This window comes from Euphorbia lathyris, chromosome 7 (genome assembly GCF_963576675.1).
Source record: "Euphorbia lathyris chromosome 7, ddEupLath1.1, whole genome shotgun sequence".
NCBI classification, from domain to species: Eukaryota; Viridiplantae; Streptophyta; class Magnoliopsida; order Malpighiales; family Euphorbiaceae; genus Euphorbia; species Euphorbia lathyris.
This window is the reverse complement of record NC_088916.1, coordinates 72193205-72201946: the sequence shown is the minus strand read 5'-3', so window position 1 is coordinate 72201946 and position 8742 is coordinate 72193205.

Below are 8742 nucleotides of genomic sequence, written 5' to 3'. Positions count from 1 at the left end.
TGAATTCTCAATGATTTGCAAAGTAGGAAATTTAGAAGCCTAAGGATTGGAATGAGAGGTTTGCCAACCCAAGATTCCCAGCTCTTTATCAAGTTGATAAGATGGAAAGCCAAGAGAAGGAGAGGCGGGGGCCGTGCCAAAATCAGAATCAAGAACCGACTCACTCATCTTGACTGAACTATGAAGTACCATCTGCAAATCACAGTTAGGTTTATCAGACTCTCCTTTGTCAGGAGCCCCTTTAGAGGATTCACCAGTAACAATATGAACTCCTGGCTTCTGTTTCCAAATCCGAGTAACAGACCTACCTCGAGGCTCGGGAGATCCCATCTTTTGCTTCCCATTTCTTTGCTTTATGTCAACATGTTCTTCACGACGAAGGTCCTCCTACAAGCTCCAACAGCATGACCAATGGAATGGCAAATGGAGCATAAGTCAGGAAGCCTTTCATATTCAAGGGAAATCCAATGCATAGAGGTGTCATTATCCACCCTTAGTTTGTATTGAATTTCCTTAGAAAGCTCCACATCAATCAAGATCCGAGCATAATGACCCATTTCACCCTCCACAGTATTCTTGTCAAAACGAAGGGGCACGCCAATCGCCCTTGCAATGCTTGCCATGATCCGCTTATCCCAAAATTCCTAAGGAATATTGTAGAATCGGACCCATACTTGAGCAGATGTGATTTATGAGAGTCCGGATTAAATCCCGGGCTCCAAGGAATGAAACATATAATCCCAGGCCTAAGAGCAATGACACCACGACTCCAAACAGATTGGAGAGCCTCTGCGGATGAAAGAATGATCTGGTAAAAACCTCTACCCAGAGAAATCAATTTCCAATTAGGAGAACAACCCCAAATAGATGAAAGTTTGGCCTTCAAGTCCGGCTGCTTCCAAGGAGATTCCCCTTTAGCAAGAATGATACGCCCGATAATAGAATGCTTACAAAGATTGAGCCTTTCATTGTAAATATCCTGCTGAATTTTGATGGCCTTAAAGCCGCCTTCTTCAAATATAAGAGATCGGTCCACGGGGGGAGGAACATCAGGAGAAATAGCCGCAAAAGGAGCAGCACCAACAAGAGTAGCCGCATAGGACCTAGGCCCAGCAGAGGGCCCGGGTCTCGAAGGAGGACAAATCGCAGCATCACGAGATCCAGGCAAGGCATGCTTTAAGAAAGAGGATCTAGAAAAAAAGGTGAGCAATGGAGCAATCCATCTCCATCAGATCTGCGAGAGAGAGGACAGATCTGAGAAAGAGAAGACAGATCTGAGAAAGAGAAAATAGATCCGAGATCGAATGAAGACAGATCTGAGAGAGAAGACAGATTTGAGAGAGAGAATAGATCCGAGATAGAATGAAGACAGATCTGAGAGAGAGAAGACAAATCTGAGAGAGAGAAAACAAACCTCAAAATAACCAAACCATAAGCCATAGCTCCCACGAGAAGGAGAAAACCATAGCTTCCACGAGAAGGAGAAAACTTCTCTAATGAAAGAAAGAGAAAACTTCTCTCAAGGAGAAAACTTCTCTAATGGAGAAGGAGAAAACTTCTCTCAAGGAGAAAACTTCTCTAATGAAAGAAGGAGCTAATAGTTTATAGCATAATATATTGATCCAATTATACATGTGCATTGAATTATACAACATCTGACACTTATACAAAAGCTTTCTCCAACTTTCATTTTGCCGAGGGTCCGAATCATGGTAACCTCATTAGTTGAGAAAATTAAAAACACATGGTGAGATGGACCTTTATTGTAGACGTTGCAAGCCCACCTTAAACTTTTAGCTCAAATATCTCCTTAACAATTAATACTCTTTATCCCATAATTAATCTAAAATTACAATTTAAGCATTTACATGGCAATTTATATCTACTGGAATTGAAATTTATCGAAAATAGGAACTATAGACCTAACCCGAGATAAAATGAATTAAAGCAGAATTCTGGATTACTAGAACTGTAGTCAATTGGCTGCAGTGGGTGGCCGGTCGGCCACCTTCATCAGACTTCCGAAATTCTTCTTCAAAAGTCCAAAAACAGCAGCAACATATACGAAATTAAAAGCAAATTAGCATTTTAAGGAAGGGTTTTAAACCCTTCATATTGTTACCTTCGGAGATTTTAGCGAGCTTTGTCTAGTGGTAGACTCACGAACACAGATGAATAGAACCGCAACCGAAACTCGAGTGCAGTGTCTGGAATGGACGGAATTGAACCAGAATAAAAGGAAATAGTTCTAACTTGATGATTAGAAGCTTATTCCTTGTCTATAAGATTGAATTAGACTTTGAATTTGGTGTTTAATTGAGCAAAATCAAAATAGGAAACTTTAGAATTTGCTCTCTCTAGAAACTATCTATATAACTCTATTAGATCAAACGGTCGAGGGTTCGAATCATGACAATCTCATCAATTGAAAAAATTAAAAACACATGATGAGATGAGCCTGTGTTGTACATGTTGCAACCCCACCTTAATCTTTTAGTTCAAATAGCTCCTTAACAATTAATAACTCTAACAAGTTTATAATCACTAGATGCAATCAACTAAGGAAAATCGAGATTCGAGGTTTCGAACCTCGCATCTTGAAAGCAACCTTGTCGTAAGCAATTATAATGACCTCTCACCGCTAGAAAACACTCAAACTGTGATGGAAATTTTCATCACTATACGTCTAATTTCGTCGCTAAATCGTCTTAGTGACGGAAATTGTGACGGAAGTAAATTGTGGTTATATCGATCGACGCATATGCTTATTACGTTTATTGTGATGGATTTTAGTGACGGATATCTAAGGAATTCCGTCACTAGATGAGATGGAATTCAAGACGGAATTGAACGTTAGGACATATTGATGTAATGTACTAACATATTCCCATCAACCCCACTCCATGTCTATTTTATTTTGTTACAGAATTAAAGAATAATACGGCATTAAAGATCAGATAAGAAGGCATAAATCTTAGAAGTTCATAGACGGTTAAATGTAGTCCTCGGATAAGAACTAGGAGAAAGAACTCTAGCAATAGGGAAATCAATCAAATATAAAAAACAACGAATCAATGATCCTCAAATATAAAAACAACGAAACAATGGTCCTCAATATAAGGACGAGTTATAGTGGGTGGGGGGACTTTACTAGGTTTGCTTGACATGTACCTATTCTTGATTCATTAGGGTAGAAAAAATAGTAAGCTCAGTTGCCTACTCGAGCCCCGAACTCGCTTAAGGGAAAAAGAGCATGGAACTGATCTATGACCAGCCTCACGCACCTCAAAGACTATGCTAACATTCACTTAGCATGCTAACTTTGGTGGTCTTATTGCTGTTACCAAGGATGATAAACCTAAACTCCTAAACAAAAGAGATTAGCTCCTAACTCGTTAACTTGAGGATTTTACTGGACTTTTTATCACTAGGATTAGGCCCTCAGCCAATTATCGGCAATCTTGGGCGACATCCTATTATATCAAAATCGGCCAATTATAAAATCAGCCAATTATCAGCCAGTTAAAATCAGCAATAAACCTGTATGACCCATCTGGAACCCCTGGACAATTTATCAGCCTACCTACCTATTATATCAGCCCAAAATTGGTCTAATGGTAAAGGGAATATTATTTCTTTGCTTCACCTATGGGCCTTACCTTCTCTTGACGTACCACATGGCAGGGTTCGCGAAACTAAGAAGGCCAAAAGCTGAAAAAGGAGGTATATAAACTCACTAGAGCGAAAGATTTGGATAAAAGCCCAATTCAGATACAAGAAGCGGATTAAGCCAATAAAAGGATACACAAATATTTGGATAAAATGTTTTGTATCTTTCTAATAAAAAATAGAAAACAAAATTTAACTTCTACAACCAGTTATAAACAGAACCAAGATAACAGAAGACCAGTATATGCAACTCTTGGTCATAATAACGTTCTAATTTATATATATTAATGGTATCTTAAATATTAAGTTACTTTCAATAAGCTGATGAAAGAATAAACTAAGGACATTAATTCTAAATTGAAACAGAATAAGGATAAAAGGAAAAAGTGAGGAAATATATATTTTGAAGTGAAGAATTGAATATTTTAAAGTCAAGAATCAAACAAAAAAGCATAAAGATTACCTTCTTGGTAAGCGGACTAAAAACCCCCAATATGTACGATGTGATTAAATTTGAAGTTCATAATCAAGGTTTTATTGAAGATTCAGAGTTTGAAGTAAAGAATTGAAGGTTTCAAGTAAAGAATCGAACGTATGAAGCAAAATGCATAAATATTACCTTCGTGGAAAGCAAACTAAAAACCCCCCAACCTGTATGCCTCTGATAAATTCTGAAGTGAATAATGAAGGTTGGAAGTGAAGATTTGAAGTGAGAATCAAAGTTCCAGTTGAAGATTGTGGAACGTGCCTGGAAAGGAACTAGGGTTTCTCTTGGGAGAGCATTGCGGCGAGGAAAAAGAAAATGACAGCTGGCTTGTGAGAAAGAAAAACCTAATATATATATTTTTAGTTTAATATAATTTTTATATAAAATAAAATTATAAAGTATTATTTTTTGTTGTGACGGAAATCATAAAACGTTTCTGAAAATATCAAGGATGTTAGACGGAAATAATTTCGTCAGATTCCCCCTCAAAGGATGGCGGAATTTCTCCCGCCTTTAAATTTTAACGGAATATTTCATTTCGTCTTAGATTTCGTCTCCACCGTGTAACAAAAAACTTAGTGATGGAATTTCGTAACCATTTAGTGATGAAAAATTTTCTGTCATTCTGTCACGGTTTCAGAATTTTCTAGTAGTGTCTAGTTTCTTGTAAGTCCCAAGTCAAATTCTCACTCCATTCTTTTGTCGAATCCTTGATCTCCGTCGCATGAGGCCCCGTTGACCTTCTTCTCATTCCCCCACTCTGCCTCTGTGGTTTTTTTCTTCAGTGAATTTTTTTTTTTTTTTTACCGTCAAATTTACTTGATTGGAATAAGCATGATTTGGAGTACTCCGATATGTCTATAAACAAGCCTTCAATAAAATTTTCAATCATGCCCTTCATAAGTTTGTGAATCACACTCCAACCACATCAGATTTCTAAATTGCCAACTTGGAAAATAAAGAGTCAAAATTATAACAAAGAAGTTAAGTTGTGCAAGTGTAATAGGTACAACCAATAGTTTAGGTGCCAAAAGGTAAAAAATTACAAGTTGAAGCCATTTATTTATTTTATTGTGAGGTCATCTCTAATTTTAGCTCATTGTTTAAAACTTGAATTCGTTGGTTTTTCGTTTGAGAATAGTTGGAATATACATATGAATATTTTATTGAATACTTGTGATAGTTGTTATTTTATTTAAATATATACATGATAGGATTCATAATATATCCCATTAATCAACGTGTGCCTCGAGGAATATATATTCTCTTTTAATTTGATTGGACAATCTTCTACGAAGTAAGAATTCGATTCAAGCATATTACTAACTACTTAAAATACATCAATCATTCGGAAACTAATATTTATCTAAAGTGAATATCCATATCAACTACTAGTTTTATATTTGACTCCATGTGAATAGAATTCAACTTCATAGTCATGGTACATACACATATTTATTGTAATATACTCTCAATTGCTTAGCGCTCTCATCATATACCTTACTAATTTAGGTATTCAAGTGAGATCGTTGGTCAACTGCCTCGTCTTGATCCTTTTTCTTTCTTACTTCAGACATCGAATTAGTTCTCACCAATGTCGAAGTACCATTGCATAAATTCAGTCGTATCAATTTTAACATATTTTCTCACACGAATACATTTGAGTTTGGAGCGTGTACAACATATACATGTATGTTTTATGTTGAAATTCCATCAATAAATGTGTAAATAAAGACATAACTTATCCACTAAGTGCCTCAAAAAAAAAAAAAAGATGATTGTCTCACATATATAAAAGGGTTAACATACATATTTGTCAATGTATTATTACGGAAAAACAGATATGCACTTATATAAAATAAACCCACAAAATTATCCCTGAATTTTCTACAAACCTGTAATTATACCATAATCTAACAGACTAACTTTATTTGACCTAACACCATTAGTCTAGTCATCAGATTACTGACATACCACCAATTAACACACTACACATCATTGTCTTATTCTTCTTTCTCTCAAAATTCAAAAGCTTAGAAAGTATCGTCGACGACAGCCATCTCCTTCATTCTCTCTTCTTTGAGTGGGAATGAATCTGCCATTTTTTTTCTCGAAAATCCGACTGGTAGTTCGACATGATATGCACCCATATGTTTTCATCACCCAAAGAGATCAATGATCGGATAAACATATGAGCCTAGACACTCGAACAGCTCGACAACATAATGAAATTGGATTAAAGGCCTATATCATGTTCGTGAGCTTCACCATCTGTTTCCCTAATTCCTCAAGCTTAATGAGTTTAACTGGGTCAATGTTTTTAGTCACGAATGAAAGTAAGAGAGAAATGTAGGAGATGAAGTGAGGGAAAAAGGGAGAATTGTCACACCCGACCTTAGACGACCTCAATTGGCATCGGGCGTGAAATAGAAAGATCATAATAAATACTTAGGAGTCTCCAATTTATCTCAAATATCATAATATCATATTTATTTATGCATTTTGGCCTTCCTCTTCAATATATATTCTAAAATAATTCATATTTCTACTACATTAGTCATTCGAGGACCTCAACATATATTTACAAACTCCCTTATATTACACTTGAAATACCAAGGTTCTAACCATAATTCTAACAATAAGCAGCCAACTTCCAAATCTCGCCTAAACGGTCGGTAACCTGCTTTATATCCTGTACTTTCTCACCTAAAAATATTAAAACATTTAAAAACATGAGACAAAAATCTCAGTAAGAAACTATCAGCTATAAAAACCAACTCCGCCTATGAGGGTCACTTGGTGGCCTTTACAGCCGGTCCCAAGCCCGGACAAAGGAGGAGGGTTGCGGTAGGTTTGTGGCGGCCAGCGTAAAACTTAGCCACATCTTATGACATGAACCATAATATAAATACCGTTGGGGCGTTCCCTACTCAGCGACGCACTGCACTTCCTAGACCCGGGTGTAGTGATAAATGTGCAAGGGTTGCTAGGTCGTCGCCCCGAAGCGGCGCGCCACCCCAGGACCCGGGGGTGGTGTCAAATATGCAAGGGTTGCGGGTAAATAAGCTAGTCCACGGTAATGGTAGGGGTAGGGGTAAGGGTAGTAGGTTACGCTTTGGGACATGGAACATAGGTTCTTTGACAGGAAGATTAGCTGAAATTGTAGATGTTATGAAGAGGAGGAGAATAAATATATTATGCCTACAAGAAACCAAGTGGGTTGGAACCAAGGCTAGAGAGATAGCTCCTTGGGGTTATAAGCTTTGGTACTCAGGAAAGGATAAGGGTAGAAATGGAGTAGGTATTCTTATTGATAGGGAGTATATTGATGAGGTAGTAGCGGTGTCTAGGAAGAGCGATAGAATTATGAGTGTTAAGCTAGTGATAGGGGATGAGGTTGTGAATGTCATTAGTGCATATGCGCCACAAATAGGATTAGATGTGTCTATAAGACAAGCTTTTTGGGATGACTTAGAGGAAGTGGTGCAACAGGTTCCTAGGGATGAAAAAAATGGTACTAGGGGGTGATCTCAATGGACACGTGGGTTCTAGGCGAGATGGGTTTGAGAGTGTTCATGGAGGGTATGGCTTTGGAGATAAGAATGAAGCAGGAAATGATATTTTGGAATTCGCATCAGCCTATGACTTGAGTATCATGAACACATGGTTTATGAAGAGAACATCCCACTTAGTGACTTATCGGAGTGGCGGTAATGCGAGCCAAATTGACTTCTTCTTAGTAAGGAGTGCTTGGAGAAAGAGTTATATTGATTGTAAGGTGATCCCTGGTGAGAGTACGACAACCCAACATAGAGTAGTGGTGCTAGATTTTCGAAGTAGGAAATGTATAAGAAAACAAACACCTCAAGTAGAGACTAAGATTAAGTGGTGGAAATTGCAAGGGGAGAATCAACAAAAATTTGTGGATGAGATGACCAAAAAAGATATTTGGACTTGCAATATGGATTCAGATATAGATTCGATATGGAATAAGATGGAGCATAGTATAAGGGAAGTAGCGAAGGAAGTTCTAGGGGAATCTAAAGGTAGCATGCCACCGGGTAAGGACACATCTTGGTGGACAGAAGAAGTACGACAAGCAGTAAAGAGTAAGAGAGAATCCTATAAACTATTGGGGAAATGTAGGAGTGACGAGAACTACGAAAAATACAAAGAGGCTAAAAGGGAAGTAAAGAAGGTCATACGAGATGCTAGAGCAAAGGTGAATCGGGATCTGTATACAAGATTGGATACGAAAGAAGGGGAAAGAGACATATATAGAATTGCTCGGATGAGAGATAGGAAGACGCGAGATCTCGGAAAAGTTAAATGTGTGAAGGATGTGGACCAGAAAGTCCTAGTTGGAGATAAGGATATCAAGGAACGATGGAGGTCCTATTTTGATGACTTATTTAATGGAGATCGCCAACAAGATGTTGGAGATATAAGTATCCATCACGATGTGATAAATCATGAATGCCTGCGGAGAATTCAAAAGGGTGAAGTCAAAATGACATTAAGTAAGATGAAGTTGAAGAAAGCAGTAGGACCTGATGGCATCCCTATTGAGATTTGGAGATGTTTGG